Source organism: Lynx rufus, unplaced genomic scaffold, assembly GCF_022079265.1.
Source record: "Lynx rufus isolate CCGP_SWC_20201006 ecotype Redwood Valley unplaced genomic scaffold, mLynRuf1.p SCAF_1, whole genome shotgun sequence".
Lineage (NCBI taxonomy): Eukaryota > Metazoa > Chordata > Mammalia > Carnivora > Felidae > Lynx > Lynx rufus.
The window spans coordinates 104,489,961-104,516,965 of NW_025814823.1; the positions used below are offsets into that span (position 1 = coordinate 104,489,961).

Here is a 27,005-nt window from a genome sequence, read left to right on the forward strand (position 1 = left end):
TATTTAACATGTTTTGTTGATTCATTAACAGTGAACCCAGGGCCCACAATACTACAACCCATGCCTGAATTAAACTTATGTGATTCTTCTTATAGAAGTTAGATAATGCAAGTTATCGAACTTCTGTTTTTCTCCGTAAGACCTATCGTAGCCTTCTTGTGCTTGGGAACACTAGAAAGCACATCGGCATTTCTGCCATTTTAAAGAGCAAAATCACCAACAAAAAGCCCACACGGGCACAGTGGGAAAAGGACGCTTGTTTACATTATGAGATCTGAAAGAGCTGAGCGTAGCCTTGCTCGACCTCAGCTGGGAACATGTGTGTCAGGTGACTCGAATTTTTTGCTACCCTGTGCGTGTCCGCAAATCACCGTGAAAGCACTGCAAGTATTGATTTTGGGGTTACAAATAAATTTTCACAAGTAGGTGAATTCTCAGTTGTGGAATCTGTGAATAATAAGGATTGAGTGGAGAAGTTCTACTCCTTATCCATCAGCAGATCTTGCTTTCTCTCTCTTTCTCCTTGACACTGATACAGCTTCAATTAACCTGATCTTTGATGCTAAACAGTGAGATATATATACATACATATATATATATGTGTATGTATATATATGGGTTTTTTTTGTTTTTTTTGTTTTTTGCCAGATGGCCATTTTAATTGTAGTGCAGGTGTATATTATGTTTTATGCTTGTTTTTTTTAAAAGTAAATCATTGGGGCGCCTGGGTGGCACAGTCGGCTAAGCGTCCGACTTCAGCCAGGTCACCATCTCGCGGTCCGTGAGTTTGAGCCCCGCGTCAGGCTCTGGGCTGATGGCTCAGAGCCTGGAGCCTGTTTCCGATTCTGTGTCTCCCTCTCTCTCTGCCCCTCCCCCGTTCATGCTCTGTCTCTCTCTGTCCCAAAAATAAATAAACGTTGAAAAAAGAAATTTAAAAGTAAATCATAGGGAGAAGCTTTGCTTTTCAAAAATTAATGAGCGTGGGGTGCCCGGGTGGCTCAGCCGAGACCTACTTCGGCTCAGGTCATGATCTCATGACCCGTATCGGGCTCTCTGCTGTCAGAGCAGAGCCCACGTTGTATCCTCTGTCCCTTGGCCCCAGCCCGCTGGCGCTCCCTTTCTCAAAAATAAATAAATATAAAAACAAATTAATGAGCATCATTAGGAGTGATGGAAAGTGTAAAACCCATCAGTTCACAAAATCCCCTCCAATTTTCTATTATAGAAAGAACACAGCGTTGAGACCACATTATCACTGAACAGACAGAGATGTTAACTACCGTTGGTGCCTTACAATTGACTCTGGTTCAGCAAAGTTATGTTCAGAATTTCACAGAAAACTGATAAACAATTACTAAGTACTGTGGGAAGAGAGAGAACCTCAAGTGTAAGTGTGGAAAATGAGGCCTCAGTCCTCTAAAGCCCCTCGTGCCGAGCCGCCTTTCAGGAGCTTCCTAACACTGCGGGTGAGATTAGAAGTTCAAACCTAGTTTTTAAAAACGTTGTTGCCTTCTCTCAACTGTGGGGGAAAACGTTGACATCAGCCACCCAACAGGGAAGTGTAATAAATAGGAAAAAAAGAAAAAAAGAGAAACAGGTGGGAAAATTCACACTCGTTAGAAACAGTTCTCAGAACTGTGCTTGGTTTTTCAAAACTGAAGCCAAAGCATGTGTTATGTATGTGACAGTAGCGTCCCTCAGAGTATAGTCTGAATAAGGCAGGACTGAGGTCCAGCGTAACATTAAAGGAAGATTCTGGCAGAGGCACTGTTTGCACTTGGGCCCTGATCCCAGAAAAGCACACTCCTTCATTCATGTGTTGGTTTATCGGTGACGGCTTCAGGGAAGCGCCTGGGGGGGGGTCCTTCTGCTGGTGGCGCTGTTGGCAGTCACCCGGACCCCCGCACCACCATTGTTCGTACCCAGCCTGTGGAAGAGGTCTGGGAAGGAAATGAGAGTCAGGTCCTCTGAGGGGTCAGCGTGCAGTGACGGTATCTTATAACAACGTTATCATCATGTTAGCTGATCTACACGGCCCTGTGCAATGTTGGCCACCATTGCTGGTTTAGAGAATCATGGTGCTGAGACTCAAGGTTGGGGTCTTCCTGCCTTGTATTTCTTACCTAAAACTAACTTCATTTCCCCATGACAGCTTATCTTAGACACCGAAAGGAAGCCTTCTTGAGCATTTGGAGCTATTTAATCACACTGTGGCTTTTAAAAAAATGGCATCACAGGAGCACCTGGGTGGCGCAGTTGAGCGTCTGACTTGATTTAGGCTCAGGTTATGATCTCAGGGTCATGGAATTGAGCCTCACATAGGCTCCGTGCTGAAAGCGGGGAGGCTGTTGGGGATTATCTCTCTCCCTCTCTCTCTGCTCCTTCCCTGCTTGTGTGCACAGGCACGTGTGTGCGTGCTCTCTCTCAAAATACATAAATAAACATTAAAAAAAAAAAAAAGGTTATCGCAGCACAGTTTCTACCACTCCCTGTGTGGTTTGATAAACAATCAAAACCTTGAATCTCAATAGGGGAGGGGATAGCAACTTTTTAGGAGACCTACTAGTTATTTTAGGACAGAAGTCAGCAAACCTTTTCTGTAAAGAGCCAGACAGGAAATATTTTAGGCTTTGCAGGCAGGCCCTATGATCTCTGTTACAAAGACTCAACTCCGCCATTGTAGTGTGAAAAAGGCCACAGGCAATATTAGCTACATTGCCTGGCTATAAAAAACTTCAAATAAAACTTCATTCCCGGAAAATAAAATTTGAATTTCATGTAATTTTCACACATCACAAAATACTAATCTTTGTTTTACTTTTGTAATGTAATTTTAAGAATATAAAGACCATGCTCTTGGTTCAAAAGCAAACACGGGCCCTGCCCTAAAGGGGTGTGCCATCTAAAGTGAGGACTGTAGACACAGACGTAGAAAGAAAACACAGAAAGAACTATATACCGCACAGGCTCTTTATTTATTTTTGAGAAAGAGACAGAGAGAGCCCAGGAGGGGCAGAGAGAGAGGGAGAGAATTCCAAGCAAGCTTCACACTGTCAGTGCAGAGTCTGATGCGGGACTCGTACTCACGAAACGTTGAGATCATGACCTGAGCCGAAATCAAGAGTCAGGTGCTCAACCGACTGAGTCACCCAGGCACCCCAAGACTTTTTTCTTTTTCTCTCTCTTTTTTTTTTAACATGTTTTGCAACTTCCTCAGAAACACACTGAGCTCAAACACCCAGTGGAACTGTATCTCTGCTTGTACTAACGCACTACTCCATTGCAAGGTTTTCTTTTCCTATGATCGACATCAATAAAGCATGAGAAAGTACCTCAGTGTCTTACAGAAGAGACAAAAAAAAAAAAAAAACACCCCACACTGTAATGGAAGTTAGAAAAATAATATTGAGGGTGCACTATGGAACAAGCCCAGTTGTAAGCATTCGGCCATGGATTATCCAATTTAATCTTCATAGCAGTCCTCTGAGGGTTGATTAGTAGTAGCAGGAAATGATGGCACAAAAAGGTTACAAGACCAAGGTCACACAGCCAAGGGGTGGAACAGAATCTGAACCCAGGTATCCAATTCTTTACACCTCACTCTTTTTTTTTTTTTTAATTTAAATCCAAGTTAGGTAACATACAGCATAATAATGATTTCAGGAAGAGAATTTAGTGATTCATCACTTATGTAGAACACCCAGGGCTCATCCCCACAAGTGTCCTCCTTAATGCCCCTCACCCCTTTAGCCCTTCCCCCACCCAACACCCCAGCAGCAACCCTGTTTGTTCTCTGTATTTAAGAGTCTCTTATGGTTTGCCTCTCTCTCTGTTTTTATCTTATTTTTGCTTCCCTTCCCATATGTTCATCTGTTTTGTATCTTAAATTCCACATGAGTGAAATCATATGATATTTGTCTTTCTCTGAATGACTTATTTTGCTTACATAATACAATCCAGTTCCATCCACGTTGTTGAAGACGGCAAGATTTCACTCTTTTTGATCGCTGAGTAATATTACATTATATATATGTATATATACACATATACATATACATATATATACATATATATATACATACATGTACACACACACATACCACATCTTCTTTATCCATTCATCTGTTGATGGACATTTGGGCTCTTTCCATACTTTGGCTATTGTCGATAGTGATGCTATAAACACGGGGGTGCATGTGCCCCTTTGAATTTATCTTTTTGATAAATACCTAGTAGTGCAATTGCTGGATCATAGGATAGTTCTACTTTTAATTTAAAATTTTTTTTATGTTTATTTTTGAGAGAGAGGGACAGAGTGTGAGCTGAGGAGGGCAGAGAGAGAGGGAGACACAGATTCTAAAGTAGGCTCCAGCTCTGAGCTGTCAATGCAGGGCTCGAACCCACGAAGGGTGAGATCATGACCGGAGCCAAAGTTGGACACTCAACTGACTGAGCCACCCAGGCACCCCTATTTTTAATTTTTTGAGGAACCTCCACACTGTTTTACAGAGTGACTGCACCGGTTTGCATTGCCACCAACAATGCAAAAGAGATCCTCTTTCTCCGCATCCTCGCCAACATCTGTTGTTGCCTGAGTTGTTGATGTTAGCCATTCTGACAGGTGTGAGGTGGTATCTCATGGTGGTTTTGACTTGTATTTCCCTGATGAGGAGTGACGTTGAGCATCTTTTTCATGTGTCTGTTGGCCATCTGGATGTCTTCTTTGGAAAAGTGTCTATTCAAGTCTTTTGTCCATTTCTTCACTGGATTATTTGTTTTTTGGGTGTTGAGTTTGTAAGGTTTTTTTTTTTTTTTTTTTTTCTTTTACTGTTTGTTTACTTTTGAGTGAGAGAGCACGAGTTGGGGAGGGGCACAGAGAGATGGAGACAGAATCCGAAGCAGGCTCTAGACTCTGAGATGTCAGCAGAGAGCCCGATACGGGGCTTGAACCCACAAACCGTGAGATCATGACCCGAGCCAGAGTCAAATGCTTAACTGACTGAGCCACCCAGGTGCCCCTGATTTTGTAAGTTCTTTATAGATTTTGGATACTAACCCTGTATCTGATATGTCATTTGCAAATACCTTCTCCCATTCCATCGGTTGCTTTTTAGTTTTGCTGATTGTTTCCTTTGCTGTGCAGAAGCTTTTTATTTTGATGAGATCCCAATAGTTCATTTCTGCTTTTGTTTCCCTTGCCTCTGGAGACATGTCAAGTAAGAAGTTGCTGTGGCCGAGATCAAAGAGGTTGTTGCCTGTTTTCTCCTCTAGGATTTTTTTTTTTTTTTTTTTTTAAATTTTTTTTTTTTCAACGTTTATTTATTTTTGGGACAGAGAGAGACAGAGCATGAACGGGGGAGGGGCAGAGAGAGAGGGAGACACAGAATCGGAAACAGGCTCCAGGCTCTGAGCCATCAGCCCAGAGCCTGACGCGGGGCTCGAACTCACAGACCGCGAGATCGTGACCTGGCTGAAGTCGGACGCTTAACCGACTGCGCCACCCAGGCGCCCCTCCTCTAGGATTTGGATGGCTTCCTGTCTTATGTTTAGGTCTTTCATCCATTTTGAGTTTATTTTTATGTATGGTGTAAGAAGGTGGTCCAAGTTCATTCTTCTGCATGGCGCTGTCCAGTTTTCCCAACAGTATTTGCCGAAGAAATGGTCTTTTTTCCGTTGGGTATTCTTTCCTGCTTTGTCAAAGATTAGTTGGCCATACGTTTGTGGGTCCATTTCTGGGTTCTCCGTTCTGTTCCATTGGTCTGAGGGTCTGTTCTTGTGCCAGCACCATACTGTCTTGATGATTACAGCTTTGTTTTTTTTTTTTTTTTTTTTAATTTTTTTTTTTCAACGTTTATTTATTTTTGGGACAGAGAGAGACAGAGCATGAACGGGGGAGGGGCAGAGAGAGAGGGAGACACAGAACCGGAAACATGCTCCAGGCTCTGAGCCATCAGCCCAGAGCCCGACGCGGGGCTCGAACTTCCGGACCGCGAGATCGTGACCTGGCTGAAGTCGGACGCTTAACCGACTGCGCCACCCAGGCGCCCCGATGATTACAGCTTTGTAATACAGCTTGAAGTCTGGGATTGTAATGCCTCCAGCTTTGGTTTTATTTCTCAGGATTGCCTTATTTAAGCCCCACTCTTAAGTGCTCACAATCCCATCTCTCACTGCTGAGGGGTCTTGTCACCAATGGCTCTGTCACTCACTTGGTATTCCTTTCCCAAGATACTGTGTCATGTGTGGCTGGCCTGTGTGCACACGTGCACAGGCACAACATTCCTCACACCTGGGCAGTCCTTGCTCTTCCCTGCACCATTATCCTCTCTGCTTCAATCTCTGCATTTGCCCAAATGTCTGTTTTCCCACGACAAGCAGGGACGTCGATATGGGAAGCCACCCTGAACAGTAAACGGACGTGGGGCTAAAACTCAAGAAAAACTTTGTTCTAGCTCAGGTGTGAACTGTGTAATCCTGTGTAGATCACTATACCTTTGGGGAGATAGTTTCTTCATCGACTAAATAACACCCCTCCTCCTAACTTTTCTGTGAAAACAATCGCATGATGCACTGTGTGTGGAAATATGGTATAGTCTGTAAGGAAGCAGTGATTGTTGGTTACTCTTATTATTTTTCCTAAGTGTTTATTTTTTGAGAGAGCACAAGTGGGAGCGGGAGAGGGGCAGAGAGAGAGGGAGACGGGGGATCCGAAGCAGTCTCTGGACTGACAGCAGCGAGCCCAGTGTGGGGCTCAAACTCAACAAACTGCAAGATCACACCATGAGGGGAAGTCAGATGCTCAACCAACCGAGCCACCCAGGCACCCCCCTGTTGGTTATTATTTTTATTACACCCGGCCTTTACCCTTTCCTCTCCCATTCCTTCCTTACTCATTGGGAAGAAGCAACACATTTCACTATCTCAGTATGTCTCAAAACACCAGCCCATTATCTTGCCCTTGCCTGCCCTTCTTATTCACCGAGGAGATATACAATGGTCAGCAAGACAGAGATGATCCTTGCCATCCCCCAGGTCAGAGAGGATGAGACAGACATCCAGCGGTATGCGCTGGAGCCCATTTGCACAATCCCATTGATGCCTTTCCAAGTTCACATTCAGTGAAGCCATGTTGATGGCTTCAAATTGGCAAGTGTGGAAGTATTTACACCAAGGAAATGGGCAAATGCTAAATCACCCCTCCTCCCCCCGCCCGCCGCCCCCTATTCCCCAGAGATCTGGTTGCTGGACATTTACCAGCACACCCCTGGAGATAGAAACATGTGCAACAGGGCAGAGAAAAATACACCGTGGTCTGCACGTTCACAGGGAGGCACTTATCATGACTGTGGAGGGTGGGGGTGGGGTGGGCACAGGTCCCAGAGGAAATGAGGTTTAAACTGACACCTAGATACGGTCTAAATAAGAGGAGCAAACCAAGCAAAGGGAGAAGAGAGTTCCAGGAAGTCCTAGAGTGTCAGCACAGCTGAAGGAAGTTCTTCGGGCTGTAGTGCAGAGGGAGGGAGGAGGAAAGGAGTAAAATGAAGCTACAGAGGTTAAAAAGTTCAACCCGACCCTGCGGGTAATGAGTGGTTACCAGTGGGCTTTGAGCAGGTAGGGTCAAGGTTACGAGCGGGTTCAGAGTCAGAGCGATCGCCTTTGAAATCTGGCTCTCCCAGCTGGCACCGCCAGCTTCTTCCGTCAGCTGAGGCTCATCTGTACAATGAGGGTCGTTGCAGTACTCAGACCTCCTGGTGGTGGTTGTGAAGCCGCAGGGAAAGCGTGCAGCACCTGCCTGGCTCCTCAGAGTTGCCGGGCAGACATTCAAGCACAGACTAGCCAACCGCAGAGCAGAGTCGCACGTTCTCCTGGGAGGACCTGTTTCTGCAGCCCCTGCCCACCTTCAAACACCGGTATTCTGCTAGTTGGGGACGGTGTTTCTCGTCCGCTGGGGGGTGACTTACTGGTGGCTTGTGAAATCCACAAGTGTCTTGGGCAGCACTTAAGGAAGACACAGAATTAAATGGAATTAGGCAAAAAACAAGGGCTGGCGTCCTTTGTACTTTGCAAGGTAAGTTCTGTCTCGTGTTTGGGTGTGCTGGATTGCCGTAAAACTGATCCCTGAGGGCTACAGTTAAAAAAAAAAAACATTAAAAGGTGTGAAAGCTGCTCTTAATCAGGAAGCTTCCTGAGCTCTGGGGGCTGGGAGACGAGAGGGTGAGGCAAGCGGGGCCAGCCTGGCTTTCCCCTCTCCTAGAGATCGTTAATGTCTCCGGTAGGGGATTTATTCCCCCAGGTCTCCAAGGCTTTTTAGCTTCCAGTAAAAATTGATGCTCCCTGCACCAGGTAGGACCCTAGGCTTTATCTGCTGATGAGAAGCCAGAGTAACTGACAGCCCATGAAAGTGACCCTTAAAGCCAAGAGCCAGGGAGGGAGACCGTATCTTCTTAGTGGGGGTGGTTGCTTGTTTGGGAGGCAAAAGGAGGGCTATTAAGCACCTCCGACGGCCCCATTAGTAATCGCAACCCCACCGTGAGTCCAAGTCAGTAACTAAAACCAACCAAGACAAGTCACTGCCCACTGGCTTAGTGCATGAAGGAACTCATGCATGGAACTGACATTTAGTTTGGTGTGTCCCAGAAAGATAATTCTATATATGAATAGATTTTAGAATAATTTGCTTTCATCATATGTCAAAACATATCCAGTTTGCCCTTTGGAGTTGCAGAAACCATTTGGCATTTCTTTTTTCCTCTGCAGTTTTAAAAAATGGAAAGTAATGGCAGATGCCTGGTCAGTGTTTGGGAGAAACAAATGCCCTGCCACAAGACGATCTGGTTTCCTCGAGTCCTCAGGGCTCATTCCCCAGGCATGGGCAATTGGCACTAGATTAGCTGCCCACATTTATTGACAAAGGAATTAATCTTCACCAGTGGTGTTTTTTTAAAGCCCATTCTTTCCAGGAAGCTGCAGCAGAACATCGGGCCTCCTTCATTTTTCCCTTTCTTCCTTTCCCTGCTGACAAAAGTGGCTAAAAATAACCTCGTAAACCCTTGATTCCACTGAGGAAGGTGAGGGAGCAAAAGAACAAAAGAATGTCTTTTCCCCAGTGCAGGCCGCCCAGTGCCCAGTTCAGGCATCAAGTGAAATCACAGACATCAGGAGATTGCCTCTTAGATGGGTTGAGGGTGGTTTATGCGTGTGTGTGGGGGGGGGGTGGGGGGTGGGGAAGGAGGCATGAACCATGTGAGGACAGTTACCCTGACATGACAACTGTGTATTTGGTCAGACAAAACGTGTCCATCCATGATCTCTAGGTATGCAGCACCCGCTTTAACTGCATTTTCCTACTATGCTTCTCACTTAACAAAATCATCTTCTGGGGGAGGGAGAAAGCAGTATACACTTCCTAAGTCAATAAACCATTGCTGGGAGCACCTGAGTGGCTCAGTTGCTTATGCGTCTGACTCTTGATTTTAGCTCAGGTTATGATCTCAAGAGTTCATAGGATCGAGCCCTGCGTCCGGCTCTGTGCTGACAGTGCTGAACCTGCTTGGGATTTTCTCTCTCTCCCCACCCCCACCCCTCCCCCTCCCTCACTTGCTCCCCGTCTCAAAAATGAATAAACTTAAAACAAATTAAATGAACGCTGAGCCAGGAACTGCCCATTTCCATTCCGTACACTCTACTGAAAGTCCCCCTCAGTTAGACCCTAGGTAAAGTGCACGGCTCTGTTGGCTATCTTCCAAGGAGTGCTCAGCCTGTTAATAACTGAGCATCTCCTGTATGCGCCAGACTAGGGTTTGTGCAGAAAGGCACAAAGCAAGAGAGAAAACCACAATAGTTGCATGAAGAGATGCATGAGAGAATGAAGGGTTGAAAGGTTGTGGCACTGGGGTTTCTCTGGTCCATGGAGTTATGCATAATGATCTTTGAGCTAGGTTCAGTGGGGGTGATGTCTTTTTCTTTTTTTTTTTAATGTTTATTTTTGAGAGAGAGAGAGAGAGAGAGAGAGAGAGAGAGAGAGAGAGAGCATGAGCGGGGGAGGGGCAGAGACAGAGGGAGACACAGAATCTGAAGCAGGCTCCAGGCTCTGAGCTGTCAGCACAGAGCCTGATGCAGGGCTCGAACTCACAGACTGAGATCATAACCTGAGCCAAAGTTGGACACTTAACCAACTGAGCCACCCACACTCCCCCAGTGGGGGTTATGTCTTAAACTCCCATGGATTTCAGTATGTCTGTGTCACCCATGACAGGATGGCAGCATGGAACTTGGTGATCTACATGGTAAGACTAGTGTCGAAAGAGGACGTACAGACCCCAGGGAGTTAACAAACATGATGGACTTCCATATGTTGGTGCTGACATGGCATTAACTGTCTGATTGGCAGAGGTAGCCTGAGGAAGGTGTTGTGATGAGGGTAGGTTTCTTGGCTAGGCAGTATTCTTCGCGTGTGTTTTTATGCGTGTGTGCCTTTATTGGTTTGCGGCTATGGAAGTTGGGAAGGTGAAAAAGGTGGGTGTGGAGAGAGGAGGGAGAATTTTTCCTTCCATGAAGCTTTATCAAGAGGATATACCAGTGAAGGAAATACCGTTAAAAGACAATGTTTAGGAAGTAAACAGTTATATATGCATTTAAATCTAAATGCCATCCCCGTCACGTACATGTGTTAAAGAAAACAAGGTACCAACAGCTAATAACTTAGAGATTTCAAATTCATCCTCCCTAAAGGATTTAATTATCCTGTTAAACTGATTTCCCATTAAAGATTGTAACACAGAGATCATTTACAGAAAAAAATATGGTGTCACTACAATGGTCAGTATATGTCTAAACAACATTTATAGGGGTTTTGATGGAACAGGAAATAGAGAGTGTCCTCTGTGACAAAGATCACATTCCATACAATGAGAGTCCTAGAAAGATGGAGCTATACACTCAAAGACCTAAACTCTTTTGTCTTTGCAAATTCTGGAGCTAGAGCCCCAGTTGTAAAAGGAAAAGACCCCGTCTCTCTCCAATCTAACAACACTTCATGAAAGACTGAGCCCTTGATAAGGTGGATTGCCCCCAATGATACCCTAGAGGGACAGACATATGGCGCCTGGCCTGGTTCCCCTGGCTTCCCTTCTGGTTCTCAAGGGAATCATAGAATTCTCAGCATCCATGGGCAGATGTTATTAGAGGGTTGGGATCAGAGAGGCAGAGGTGCTTATAGAGAATAGTTAGATTAGGGTTAAGTCATCTGAGAAGGGAGGGGTTGAACCTGGTAGAAATTCCTGGGATCTCAGGGAGAATCAGGAATGATCAGGAAATAAGAGGTGGCAGAAGGAAAGGAGATAGCTTCCATGATCCTAAAGGCTCATCTTAGAAAGGGGTCTGAACTGGTTAAACAAACTGTACACATCCGTATCATGGAATGCTGGGTCATGCCTCCCAGTATGACCACCACCCCTGACCATTCCTCCAGTACCCCAACTCCAACAAGCTTTCAATTTCCCTGGAACCTCTAATCCATTGATTCTTCTCCCTTTTGACTCTACCTCATCCTCTTGATGATTGTCCTTTGGTCCTGAGCCCATTTAAACAAAAACTCCATCCTTAGAAGCCATCTGTTTGCATGTACCCACAACTCTTGCCTCTTTCCTGTCTATTCTCTTGGCAAGGGCATGATCCAGTTCTTTGCCAATTCTACGCCTATACCCTTTGCTGCTGAATATGACTGGAGAAAAACACAGAGCTGCACCGAATGGAAATTTGTGACTGCAAGACCGAGCCCAGAATGCTGCCCCACAATCATTCTTCGTTTTTCTCTTTCTGGACCCTTCCCAACAGCATACACATACATGGCTGGTTATTTCTCCCACCTCAAAAAATCCTCTTTTCTCTGCCTTGTGTAGCTCTTACCTCATTTCTCTGCTCCCCCTGCAGCAAATCTCATCAAAAGAGGTTTCTTTCTGTCCTCCCATTCTCTGTCTCTTGTAGCTTTATGAAGGTATAACTGAAGTACCCTACCATGTACATATTTAAAGTGTACAATTTGATTGGTTTTGACATATGTGTATACTGAGAGATCATTACCACAGTCACGATGTTGAAGCTATCCATAACCCTCAAGAGTTTCCTTCAGTACCTTTCCTTTTGTCCTCCACCCATTCTAATGAGCCTTCTGCCAGCACCACTCCAAAGAAACTCCTGGTCAAGGTCACTGGTTATCTACATGTTCCTGAATCGAATGGTCGATCCTCAGTCCTTACCTTACTTGACCTCTTCAGCATGTTGACCTATTTATTTTCTCCTTCCATCTTGACACACTTTCTTCTCTTGGCTTCCAGGACATCGTAATTGATGGGGTTTCCTCCCCTTTTCACTATCCTCTTACCCTAAAGAGCCCTAGGATGCAGTCCATGGTGCCCCTTTCCTCTCTGTCTAAACTCACTTCCTTCATAATCCTCAACCAGTAACACGATTAATCCCAAATTTCTCTCCATCCTGGACCTCTCTCTTCTACTCCTTACTCGTACATCCCACTGCCTAGGTAAGATCTCCACTTCTCCAGTGTACCATGTTGAAAGCCGAACTCCTGAATCTACCCCCCTACAAAATTTGCTCTCCTACAGTCGTCCTCATCTTGGTCAACGGCATCTCCACCCTTCCAGATGCTCAGGCAGCCAACAGCTGAGTACTTATTCTTGACTTTTTTCTTTGTGTTACCACCACAAGATCCATCAGAAAATCTGCTTAATTTTACTTTCAAAACCTAGGCAGAATCTAACCACTTTTACTGCCTCCACTGCTTCCAACTTGGTCATTTCTTGCTTGGCTTACTCTGATGGTCTCCTAATCTTCTTTTCCCTATAGTCTGTTTTCTATAAGGCAGCCACATAGATTCTTTTAAAAATGAAGCTAGGAGGTTCCCTGTGTGGCTCAGTCGGTTAACTGTCTGAATCTTGATTTTGGCCCAGTTCATGATCTCATGGTTCCTGAGTTCAAGCCCTGCATCCGGCTCCACACTGACAGTGCAGAGCCTGCTTGGGATTCTCTATCTCCCTGTCTCTGTTCCTCCCCCATTCCCACTTTCTCTCTCTCTGAAAATAAATAAACTTAAAAAAATGAAGCTAGGTCACATGATCCCTTGTTCATAAACCTTCCTATGGCTCCCCATTTTTCTCAGAATCACAGCCAACTTCCTTACAATGGCCTAAAGGGCCCTACACATTCTTGTCCTCCCCCCCGCTTTATCTCTCCATCCCATGTTGAGCTCACTCCATTCCAGCCACAGTGGCCTTTGCACTAGCTGTTCATTCTGGCTTTAAGTGCTTTCTTCCTGGCACAGCCACTCTGGAAAACAGTCTGGAAGGTCCTCAAAAAATTAAATACAGAGTTACCATCTGATCCAGCAATTCCACTCCTAGGTATATACCTGCTAGAATTGAAAACAAAGCTTCCAACGAAAACTTACACATGAATGTTCAAGGCAGCATTGTTCCCAGTACCCCAAAGTGGAAATGCTCAGTGTCTGTCAACTGATGAATGGATCAACAAATGTGGCGTATCCACACAACAAAATATTATTCAGCCATAAAAGAATGAAGTACTGATACGTGCTACAACTTGGATGAAACTTCTAGACATTATACTCAGCGAAAGAAGCCATACACAAGAGGTCACATATTGTGACCGTTTCATTTACATGAAATGTCCAGAAGAGGCAAAGCCATAGGGACAGAAAGTTGGCAACACCAAGTTGCCAGGGGCTGTGGGGAAAGGGCAATGGCAAGTGACTGCGACTGGGCACAGGGTCTTGTTGGGGGTGATGATAATATTACGGATTACTCCTGTGCCTCCATCAAGGCTTTGCTCAAATATCATTTTTCAGTGAAAATTTCAAACACCCTACCACCCTCCTCGCTCTTCTCATCCCTCTTATCCTGCCTTATATTTTAATCCTTGTACTATGTGTCAGTTTCCGACATGATACACACTTTGCTTACTGTGTCAATTGTCATTTCCTCCCACTAAAATGGAAGCTTCCTGACTTCAGACATTTTTGTCTGCTTGTCTACTTACATAGTACAAGTATCTGGAGTACTACCTTGTGCATCAATAAATATTGACTGAATGAATAAATTAATACCAAGAAGACATGAAGATTGATATGCAAAAGAATACCGAATCATATGAAATAATAATTTATTCTTAAGTGAAAAAAGTGGATTAGCAAACAATATATAGTATTTACAGTATGATCCCTGAATTGTTAGGAAATAGAAATGTATTATGCATAGGAAATACATTAGGGAGGTGAGATACATTAAAATACATCACAATCCCTGAGTGTTGTGATTATAGTTAGTTATCGATTTATTTCTAAAAAAAATGTGTTTGTATTTTCTAAACTGACAGGCTTTGGAATCAGGCAGATTTGGGATATAATCTGTGCTCCACTTCTTACTGGCTATGTAAATCTGAGCAAGTTATTTAACTCCTGGTGACTCAGTTTCCTCATCTTTAAATGGTATTAACCTTACTGGACTCATTTGAAGATTAAATAATACATGTAAAGCATTCAGCATGTGCTTGGCACATGCTAGGCACTGAGTTATCTTACCTTTCTAAAAACTATGGAGTTCACATATTTAAAAAAAAACTTTTTTTAATGTTTTTTTAAATACATTTTTAATGTTTATTTCTTTTTGAGACAGAGCATGAGCGAGGGAGGGGCAGAGAGAGAGGGAGACACAGAATCTGAAACAGGCTGCAGCTCTGAGCTGTCAGCACAGAACCTGACGTGGGGCTCGAACCCACGAACCACGAGATCATGACCTGAGCTGAAGTCGGACACTCAACGGACTGAGCCACCCAGACACCCCTTTTAATGTTTATTTTTTGAGAGAGAGACAGAGTGTGAGCTGGGGAGGGGCAGAGAGAGAGGGAGACACAGAATCCGAAGCAGGCTCCAGGCTCTGAACTATCAGCCCAGAGCCTGATGCAGGGCTCAAACTCAGGAACTGCAAGATCATGACCTGAGCCAAAGTCAGGTGCTCAACCAACTAAGCCACCCAGGCACCCCATAATTATGGAGTTCAAAATGTACTACTTCCTGAATTTTTTTTCATAAACATTTTGAGTCATACTCTTTTAAATTCCTTTGAGTGAACAATGAACGAGTATAGACTCTCACCTTTGTTAGACGTCTGTACACTCTCTTGATTCATTCAAGCCTTGAATCATCCATTTCTCTACTGACCAGGTCCACTGGACTCATTTGTTCCCTGTTGATTTTGGGTGATGTTTGACTCATCTGGCCAAGAGGAGATGACATGTACATAGCACTGTCTGCAAGGCACTGACCTTTAATGTTTCCTTCTGAGTTGTTTGGGCATTTTTGTCCATTGTTGAGTGATTGCTCTGTAGGTTTTTTAGTTTTGGCACAACTGTAATCGAGGGTCTCTAATGCTCTAAGAAGGATACAGAAGTTACAACATAAAAAACTCAAAAGCAAGCTCTTGAGTTTTCTCTAGCTAGACTGTCTTCTTATGGGGAGGGGGAATCAGCAAGGCAGAGAAAATCGTAAATTTTCACCTCCCTTTTCAAAGTTATTGTAAAAGTGATGTATTCTCACGGAAATACAGATTCACTCATTAAAGGAGGGTATACATGGAAGCAAAATACCTCTACTCCTAGTCCTGGAATTACAAGTGGTTACACTTGTAACAATTCTTGGTTTATCAAATTTAAGCAATATCAATTAATTCCTTGTTTTTAAAAAATTAGAAATTTAGCCCCCTCCCTTTTTTCCCTCCTTTTTCCTCTCCCTAAATTTTGTTATATTTTTTACTTTTAAGTTCTTTGTTAAGTTTATAGGTTTAAATAATGGTCCTGTATTTTTCTTTTTTAGTTCATCACCTTCAGCCAGTATCTCTTAAGCTGCCCCCAGTTGTGTAAGTCGAGGAAACTGGCACCGTTCTACCTCCCTCTGTTGCTTCTCTTTTCCATCACTCACATAGATTCTCTCAGCCACATCATTAATTTTGCATTCTTAGGGTTTATAACTTAATTGTCTGTAATCACCCTTGTCTTCCACAGATTCTTTACGAGTAAGTTCTAGAAAACGAAAACCAAGAAAGCATTTTAACATTATGAGTCGCCATAGATACAATTTGCTTCAGAACTAAGTAGTGTGATTGGACACTGACAGAAGGTGATGTGGGTTTCCTTAATCCATATTGCTTGAAAGAGAATGCCCCAGGCCTCAAAGTGTGTTATAAAAGTGTTAATTATTTTTGGGGGGGGGCACATGGGTGGCTTAGTAGGTTAAGCATCCGACTTTGGCTCAAGTCATGATCTCATGGTTCATGGGTTTGAGATCTGCATTGGGCTCGCTGCTGTCAGCATGGAGCTTGGGATCCTCTGTCTCCCTCTCTCTCTGCCCCTCCCCTGCTCGCTCGCTTGCTCTCTCTCCCTGTCTATCTCAAAAAAACAAAAACAAAAACAAAAACAAAACTTGAAAATTTTTAAGTTATTTCTTACCAATTGCTCTAAATCACAACACATTTTCATTTGTTTCATAGTTGAACTATGTATTTCTTATGGAGCTTTTTGTTTTTCCTGACAGTTTGAATTGCCTTTATTTTATTTTTTTCTTGTTGGCAATAGTAGCCTATTTTTCACCCAAATGCTAAGATCATACATCTGGTTAATCAAATCGTTACAGAAAATTCACATTCTTCTTGAAGTCACGCTTCCTGTTGCTCTCTGACTCACACAGTCAGACACACTGTGTAATTCAGACACACTGTTTTCTAAACATGCCACATCCCTAGGATTTCTTTTCATCACACTCTTTGAAATTAGGGTCAATATTTTCTCAAATATGTTCTTTCTTTTGGGTCCTCTGCTTCCTTTGCTATAGAATATTCTCAAACAATTTTTCCCTCAGAGATCTTTATTCCAGACATTTCTAAAATTTTTATTTTCCCTTTCTCTCAATTAATAGCTTAAAGATAAATAAATTCTAGGTTTCAAACTCTTTTCCTTCTGAGCTGTGAATTAATTTTTTCATGAGTTCCTGATGGCAAATAAAATGCCAGTCTGATTCTTATTTCTTTAAAGTGTTCCCCCTCTCTGAATATTGTTAGCATCTTTTCCTTCTCATTCATGTTGAGAATTTCATAGAGTTTTGCCCTTTTAATCTGAAGCTCTGGGAAATGTTATTTCTTTAAATACTTGTATCACCCCTTTGTCTTTATTCTCTTTTTGGAGCTCTTAATCATATGTTGGACTTCTAGGATGGGCTGTCCATGTCCATGAAATATTCTTTTATATCTCCTTGTGTTTTTGTTCTAAGATCTAGGCCATATACTTGACTTTATTTTAAATGCAGAAAATGTGGGGCGCCTGGGTGGCTCAGTCGGTTGAGCGTCCGACTTCAGCTCAGGTCACCATCTCGCAGCCCGCGAGTTCGAGCCCCGCGTCGGGCTCTGGGCTGATGGCTCGGAGCCTGGAGCCTGCTTCCGATTCTGTGTCTCCCTCTCTCTCTGCCCCTCCCCCGTTCATGCTCTGTCTCTCTCTGTCTCAAAAATAGATAAAAGTTAAAAAAAATAAATGCAGAAAATGAATTTTGAAAATTTCGTCCACCATATTTTATTTTTATTTTTAGAGAGGGGGGAGGGGCAGAGGGAGAGAGAGAGAATCCCAAGCAGGCTCCATGCTTGGTGTGGAACCCAATGCAGGGCTTGTTCCCATGACCCTGGGATCATGACCTGAGCCAAAATTAAGAGTTGGATGCTCAACCGACTGAAACACCCAGGTGACCCTCATCCACCAAATTTTTAATTTCCACTGTTTTTATTCCTTTTTTTTTATTTTTTTATTTTATTTAAAAAAAAATTTTTTTTCAACGTTTTTTATTTATTTTTGGGACAGAGAGAGACAGCATGAACGGGGGAGGGGCAGAGAGAGGGAGACACAGAATCGGAAACAGGCTCCAGGCTCTGAGCCATCAGCCCAGAGCCCAACGCGGGGCTCGAACCCATGGACCGTGAGATCGTGACCTGGCTGAAGTCGGACGCTTAACCGACTGCGCCACCCAGGCGCCCCCCACTGTTTTTATTCCTTAAACTTCCATTTATATAGTCACCTCTTCTTATTTTCTGGATACAAATATTCTTTTTATTTAAAAAGTTTTACAGAGAAAATAAACACCTCTGTATTTACAATTCAGAATTTTTTTTAAAGTTTACATTTTGTCATTTGTGCTTTAGATACTTTTCTTATTAAAAGAAATGAGACCATTGAGGTCAGCTGAAGTGGCCTTTTTTTCCCCCAACCCCTATCCCTACTTCTGTTCTTCCTCTTTCTCTTTCCTACCATCATTCACTTCTTACCAGAGGCAATCACCGTTATAAATTTTGTTGGTTTTCTTCTAGTCCATGTTCTACTATTTTTAATATGTCATTATCTTTGAAGAGTACACAGTATTGTTTTATGTACATTAAATCTGTACCATGGTAGACATATTCCAGAAACATTTTGTTCACCCAATACTTGTTTAAAATTTGTCCATATTGAGGGCTGCCTGGGTGGCTCACTTGGTTAAGCGTCTGACTTCAGCTCAGATCGTGATCTTGCAGTTTGTGGGTTTGAGCCCTGTGTCAGGCTCTGTGCTGACAGCTTGGAGCCTGGAGCCTGCTTTGGATTCTGTGTCTCCCTCTCTCTGCCCCTCTCTCACTTGTGCTCTCTCTCTCTCTCAAAAATAAATAAACATTTAAAAAAAAATCTATCCTTGTTGATACACAGGGATCCAGTTTGTTCATTTTCAACTGCTGTGAGCATCCTCATGATCATTCATTTAACAAATACTTACGTGCACCAAAAATGTTCCTGAAACCATTCAGGTGGCTGGAGGCACAGCCACGAAGGAAACAAAATACGAACATAGCATATTTTATCTTTCCTCCGTCCACAGACATTAGGTTTTGCAATGACCAACACTGCTTCAGTGACTGTTCTTGTACCAAGCTTTGATTGCATGTGCTTCTCTAGTGAATATTTCTAGAGGTAAAGCTCTTTATCACAGGCCACATTTTCAATGTGACCAGGTATTGCCACCTTGCTGTCCAAAGTGGTGCATCAGATGGGATGCCCAGCAAGCTGAGAGAATTGTCTGTTCTGTTCATCCTGCTCTGCATTTGGAAAGTCATACTTCTTTTATTTTTGCCATTCTGATGGCTGAGGAATGATGCCTCTTGGTTTTAGTAAGCATTTCCCCTAATTGTTAGTGAGGCTTAGCATCCCTTCTCCCATTTATTGGTCCTTTAAATCTCCTTTGTGTACTCCCTGAAGGTATCCTTCGCTGCTCTTTTTTGTAGTTAGTTGTTTGTCTTTTTCTTACCAACTTGTAACGTTCTCCATCTATACAGTGTGGAAGCAAAAACATTTTCTGTTTTATGCATTGAAAATATATTTTTGCAATTCAGGGTTTGTGTCTTCACTTTATTTATAGCAGCTTCTGCATAAAAGAATTTTACTTCTTAATGCCATCTTTGCCTTTATGAACTGTCCTTTTTGTATACTGACTGAAAAATAATCTCTCCCCCACAGTCATAAAGAAATTCTCCCCTCTATTTCCTCTTAGTAATTTTAAAGGTTTATTTTACACACACAGGCCCCTAATTCATCTAAAATTACCCATCTGTATGAGTTAGGCATTAGTCTACCTTTTTTTCATAATGAGAGCTAAATCATTTATTAAATAATCTTTCTTTTTCTCCCTTATTTTTAATGCCTTGTCTACCCTCTGCCAAGTTCCCACATATATTTTGAAGATTGTTTCTGTGGTTTCTATGATGTTACAATGAATGGATCTGCGATTTGTCAGGTTCTTTTTTGAAACAATTCTCTTTTGTTCCGTAAGTTTCCCATCTTTCACCCAGTCTCAGTACTACTCTGTCTGTCTTCACTTACATTGACCATATTTTTAAACAGACCTCTTTATTTAAAGATGAGGAAACAGGGGGCACCTGGGTGGCTCAGTCGGTTGAGCATCTGACTCTTGATCTGGGCTCAGGTGATGATTTCACATTTCATGGGTTCGAGCCCCACATTGGGCTCCACTGACAGCATGGAGCCTGCTTGGGATTCTCTCTCTCCATCTCTCTCTGCCCCTCCCCCACCCACTCACTCTCATTCTCTCTCTTCTTTAAAAAAAAAAAAAAGATGAGGAAATGGAATGAAGCAAATAAATACTCCTTTAAAACTTGATCATGTTCTTCCAATCCATGAGCACAGAATGTTTTTCCATTTCTTTGTATCTTCTTCAATGTTCTTCATCAGCTTCCTATAGTTTTCAGCATACAGATCTTTTACATCTTTGGTTAGATTTATTCCTAGGTATTTTATGCTTCTTGGTGCAATTGTGAATGGGATCCGTTACTTTATTTGTCTTTCTGTTGCTTCATTATTAGTGTGTAAGAATGCAACTGATTTCTGTACATTGATTTTGTATCCTGCGACTTTGCTAAATTCATGTGCTGAATTCAACTCACTGACACATGAGTTGGTGGAGTTTATCGGGTTTTCCATGTATAATATCATGTCATCTACAAAAAGTGAAAGCTTGACTTCATCTTTGCCAATTTTGATGCCTTTGATTTCCTTTTGTTGTCTGATTACTGATGCTAGCACTTCCAACACTTTGTTAAACAACAGCGGTGAGAGTGGACATCCCTGTCGTGTTCCTGATCTCAGGGGGAAAGCTCTCAGTTTTTCCCCATTGAGGATGATATTATCTGTGGGCTTTTCATAAATGGCTTTTATGATGTTTAAGTATGTTCCCTCTATCCCGACTTTCTCAAGGGTTTTTATTAAGAAAGGATGCTGAATTTTGTCATATGCCTTTTCTGCATCGATTGACAGGATCATATGGTTCTTTTCTTTTATTAATGTGATGTATCACATGGATTGATTTGCAAATGTTGAACCACCCCTGCAGCCCAGGAATGAATCCCACTTGATCATGGTGAATAATTCTTTTTATATGCTGTTGAATTCGATTTGCTAGTATCTTATTGAGAATTTTTGCATCCATATGCATCAGGGATATTGCCTGTAGTTCTCTTTTTTTGCTGGGTCTCTGTCTGGTTTAGGAATCAAAGTAATGCCAGCTTCATAGAATGAGTCTGGAAGTTTTCCTTCCCTTTCTATTTTTTGGAACAGCTTGAGAAGGGTAGGTATTATCTCTCCTTTAAATGTCTGGTGGAATTCCCCAGGGAAGCATCTGGTCCTGGACTCTTATTTGTTGGGAGATTTTTGATGACTGATTCAATTTCTTCGCTGGTTATGGGTCTGTTCAAGCTTTCTATTTCCTCCTGTTTGAGTTTTGGAAGTGTGTGGGTGTTTAGGAATTTGACCATTTCTTCCAGGTTGTCCAGTTTGTTGGCATATAATTTTTCATAGTATTCCCTGATAATTGCTTGTATTTCTGAGGGATTGGCTGTAATAATTCCATTTTCATTCATGATTTTACCTATTTAGGTCATCTCCCTTTTCTTTTTGAGAAGCCTGGCTAGAGGTTTATCAATTTTGTTTATTTTTTCAAAAAACCAACTCTTGGTTTCATTGATCTGCTCTACAGTTTTTTTAGATTCTATATTGTTTATTTCTGCTCTGATCTTTATTATTTCTCTTCTTCTGCTGGGTGTGGGGTGTCTTTGCTGTTCTGCTTCTATTTCCTTTAGGTGTGCTATTAGATTTTGTATTTGGGATTTTTCTTGTTTCCTGAGATAAGCGTGGATTGCAATATATTTTCCTCTCAGGACTGCCTTCGCTGCATCCCAAAACATTTGGATTGTTGTATTTTGATCTTCATTTGTTTCCATATATTTTTATTTTTTATTTTTATTTAAAAAAATTTTTTTTTCCAACGTTTATTTATTTTTGGGACAGAGAGAGACAGAGCATGAACGGGGGAGGGGCAGAGAGAGAGGGAGACACAGAATCGGAAACAGGCTCCAGGCTCTGAGCCATCAGCCCAGAGCCCGACGCGGGGCTCGAACTCACGGACCGCAAGATCGTGACCTGGCTGAAGTCGGACGCTTAACCGACTGCGCCACCCAGGCGCCCCTCCATATATTTTTAAATTTCTTCTCTAATTGCCTGGTTGACCCATTCATTCTTTAGTAGGGAAGAATAAATATTGTTAAAATGTCAATACTACCCAAAGCTATCTACACATTCAATGCAATCCCAATGAAAATTGCACCAGCATTCTTCTCGAAGCTAGAACAAGCAATCCTAAAATTTGTATGGAACTGCAAAAGACCCTGAATAGCCAAAGTAATTTTGAAGAAGACCACCAAAGCGGGAGGCATCACAATCCCAGACTTTAGTCTCTACTGCAAAGCTGTAATCATCAAGACAGCATAGTATTGGCACAAAAACAGACACATAGACCAACGGAATAGAATAGAAACCCCAGAATTAGACCCATAAAAGTATGGCCAACTAATCTTTGACAAAGCAGGAAAGAATATCCAATGGAAAACAGTCTCTTTAACAAATGGTGCTGGGAGAACTGGACAGCAACATGCAGAAGAATGAAACTAGACCACTTTCTTACACCACTCACAAAAATAAACTCAAAATGGATAAAGGACTTGAATGTGAGACAGGAAACCATCAAAACCCTAGAGGAGAAAGCAGGAAAAAACCTCTCTGACCTCAGCCACAGCAATTTCTTACTTGACACATCCCCAAAGGCAAGGGAATTAAAAGCAAAAATGAACTATTGGGACTTCATGAAGATAAAAAGCTTCTGCAGTGCAAAGGAAACTATCGACAAAACTAAAAGGCAACCAACGGAATGGGAAAAGATATTTGCAAATGACATAGCGGACAAAGGGCTTGTGTCCAAAATCTATAAAGAACTCACCAAACTCCACACCCGAAAAACAAATAATCCAGTGAAGAAATGGGCAGAAGACATGAATAGACACTTCTCTAAAGAAGACATCTGGATGGCCAACAGGCACATGAAAAGATGCTCAACGTCGCTCCTCATCAGGGAAATACAAATCAAAACCACACTCAGATACCACCTCATGCCAGTCAGAGTGGCTAAAATGAACAAATCAGGAGACTATAGATGCTGGCGAGGATGTGGAGAAACGGGAACCCTCTTGCACTGTTGGTGGGAATGCAAACTGGTGCAGCCACTCTGGAAAGCAGTGTGGAGGTTCCTCAGAAAATTAAAAATAGACCTACTCTATGACCCAGCAATAGCACTGCTAGGAATTTACCCAAGGGATACAGGAGTGCTGATGCATAGGGGCCCTTGTCCCCCAATGTTGATAACAGCACTTTCAACAATAGCCAAATTATGGAAAGAGCCTAAATGTCCATCAGGTGATGAATGGATAAAGAAATTGTGGTTTATATACACAATGGAATACTACGTGGCAATGAGAAAGAATGAAATATGGCCTTTTGTAGCAACGTGGATGGAACTGGAGAGTGTGATGCTAAGTGAAATAAGTCATACAATGAAAGACAGATACCATATGTTTTCACTCCTATGTGGATCCTGAGAAACTTAACAGAAGACCATGGGGGAGGGGAAGGGAAAAAAAAAAGGTTAGGGAGGGAGCCAAAACATAACAGACTCTTAAAAACTGAGAATAAACTGAGGGTTGATGGGGGATGGGAGGGAGGGGAGGGTGGGTGAGGGGTATTGAGGAAGGCACCTGTTGGGATGAGCACTGGGTGTTGCATGGAAACCAATTTGACAATAAATTTCATATTTAAATAAATAAATTTAATTAATTAAAAAAAAAACCTGATCATGTATTTCTTGGCCATAGTGTTTTGTCTTTCTGATTTGTTTACTCATGTTCCCCCAATCTTTGATTTTGTTTTTGCCTTTCTCTTAGTGAATTCTCTATATATCTTCGAAATATTAACTATTTGTTATATGTATTTAAATAAAAAAAAAAAAGAATCCTGGGATGCCTGGTGGCTCAGTCAGTTAAGAGTTCAACTCTTGATTTTTGCTCAGGTCATGATCTTACTGTTGTGAGAACCAGCCCTGTGTCAGGCTCCACATTGGGCATGGAGCCTACTTAAGATTCTCTCTCCTTCTCCTTCTCCTTCTTCCTCTTCCCTGCTTGTGCACGCTCTCTTTCTTTAAAAAAAAAACAAAACAAAAAACTATCATTTGTCTTCTAGTTTTGCTTACAGTCTGTTTGACAAAAATTTTTAGATATCATTCTTCTCTGTGATATCCTTTATTATTCCTCTACTGAGAAAAATCTCATTCCAAGAGCAGATTAAAATTTATCCTAGATTTTTTTCTTTAAGTAGACTACACGTCCAGCATAGAGCCCAACAACAGGCTTGTGCTCATGACCCTGAGATCAAGACCTGAGCTGAGATCAAGAGTTAGATGCTCAACAGACTTAGCCACTCAAGTGCCCCTCATTGTAGATTTTGTGACTTTTATAATTTCATGAATTCTTCAATACATTTAAATTTTATTTTGGTGTATGGTGTGATGTCAAAAGCCAGCTTTCATTTTCTCCAAATGGTTTATCAACTGGTTCAGTCTTATTTATTGGTAACTTCTTCATGTGTATGCCACTGTTCTCAACAGTAAATCCCTATTCATCGTAAAATGAATAATCTCATCGTAAATGAATAATCTCTCCCTAATCTCTCCCTAGGCACTCCTTCATTAATCTATACTTGGAAAACATCACATTTCAAAGTTATGATAGCTTTATAATTCATTTCAGTAACTGTTAGACAACGATCTCTTGTCTCCCACATTTTGTTGATCATTTCTATTTATTCTTCCTGGGTTGTTGTTGTTTTCTTGTTTTCTCTTTGTTTTTTGTTTTTTTCTTAACCTTGAGTCACCATTTTAAAGTTGAGATTTTCTTAAAAATGTGTTTCACCTGAAGAATAACATAGAAAAGAATTACATTTTGAAAATATTTAGTCTTCCTATCTAGCTACATAGCCTTTATTAGAGTTTGCTTTTATTTCTCTCAGCAAATAGTTCAGTTTTCCAAGTACTCATTTATTATTATTGAATATTTTACATCTTAGTAAATGGGATCTTTTCCATTATATTTTACACACACTTATTGCTCATTGACAGAAAAGCTATTGATTTTGGTTTATTTTGTAGATAGGGTTTTTTTTAATTAAATTTTTATTCATTATATTTTGATTGATTCTCTTGTTTTTAGGTAAACAGAAACATCACCTATAAATGATGATCTTTTTCCTTCTTTCCACAGATTTCTGTTTCCTGGATGGGCTGTGGCTTCCAGCAGAATACTGAGTGATCACTTTGTGAAGGGAGTCTTGGTCCTGATCCTCATGAGGTATTAGTTTATTGTCCTTACCAGTTTACTAGTTAGTGTGCTCTGAGCTGTTATTCTGGTCTCAATGTTCTTGATCATATTAAGATATATGTCAGTTTCAGAAATGGTCTTGTGTAGTTATCCTGAATTTTCAGCTTTTTTTTTTAAAGTTCAATTTTTTTTTTAATTTCTAAAAGCCCGTTGCTTTTGTATTCTGTATTTTTTTTTGTTTTTCATGATCAAATTCTTCATATTCCATTTATTCTATGTCCCTAGTCTCTCCTGATTTACTCTATTTATTACTACTTTTAAAATAATTTATCTTTGAATCCAAAAAGTGTCTCATGACTGGATGGTACAGACAAGGAGAGGAAAGATCAAGGGTACCAAATAATCTTCAGGTAAAACATCAAATGTGACAGATTTTTTAAAAATGCCACTTGTTCACTTGAAAAGAAATTGATTGATGACTGGCACACAGAGGAGAAAAGCTGGTAACTACCACTTTGGCTGACTTTTATGTGCAAGATACAATTAAATTAAAGAGAAATGATCACAAAAGCCCACCAAACACACACACACACACACACACACACACACACACACACACACAATAATGGAGTTATTTCAAAAAGACAGAGGATCAAAGTGTAAGAGCTCCAATGACTACAGGTGGAAAATAAAAAAAAGTAGTATTGCACTATAAGCCCAAGTACGAAATCTGAGTCCATACTTCTACAAATAAGTGACTGAATAAATAAATCAAGGGAGGGGGAGGGAGAAGAGACCTATCTCCTGTGCAGAAGAAATCTGAATAAGTTATGTACATGCTCAGACTCAAGGAGGTGGAACATAACTCCCCGTTCCTCAAGTGTCGCTGGACATGGTGACTTCGTTCCAGAGGATGCTGTATGGAAGAGAGGGAAGAAGAGCAACTTCACAGTGGAGAAACCTGGTAGACACCATCACCTCAGTCAGGTGATCACGGTCAACATCAACCCGGAAAAGTCATGTTGATAACATGTGCCCTTCATGTGTGATGACACTGGCCCTTGACTTGCATTGTCTTCCTCTCCCAAACTCAGAACCTTAGATGCATCCTCATGGAGGGACATTCTACAAAATACTGACTTGTGGTTGTCAAAGTCAAGGCATACGTGTGAGGAACTGTCACAACCAAGAGGAGCCTAAGGAGACATGAAAACTGACTGTCGGAACACAAAAAGCATATTAAGTAAAATTCCATAAAAACTAAGGAAATGTGAATGAAGCATAATCTTGAGTTACTAAGAATGCATCAGTATTGGTTCATTAGTTGTAACAAAGATACTATACTAATTTAAGGTGTTAGTGATAGAGGAAACTGGGTGGGAGGTATATGAGAACTTTTTTTTTTTTTTTTTTTTTACTATCTGCAGTTTTTCTGTAAATACAAAACTGTTCTAAAAAATAAAGTTTATTTACTTATTAAAAATTTTTAAACATTTATTTATTATTGAGAGACAGAGCTTGAACAGGGGAGGGGGCAGAGAGAGAGGGAGACACAGAATCGGAAGCAGGCTCCAGGCTCTGAGCCGTCAGCACAGAGCCCGACCCTGTGCTCGAACTCACAAACTGCAAGATCGTGACCTGAGCCGA

General features: G+C 41.8%; 1 protein-coding gene across 2 annotated transcripts in view; it reads right to left on the minus strand.

Moving 5' to 3' along the window:
* MARCHF3 (membrane associated ring-CH-type finger 3) overlaps positions 1–27,005 on the minus strand; it is a 149,863-nt gene that overhangs the window by 58,944 nt on the left and 63,914 nt on the right. The window lies entirely within an intron of this gene.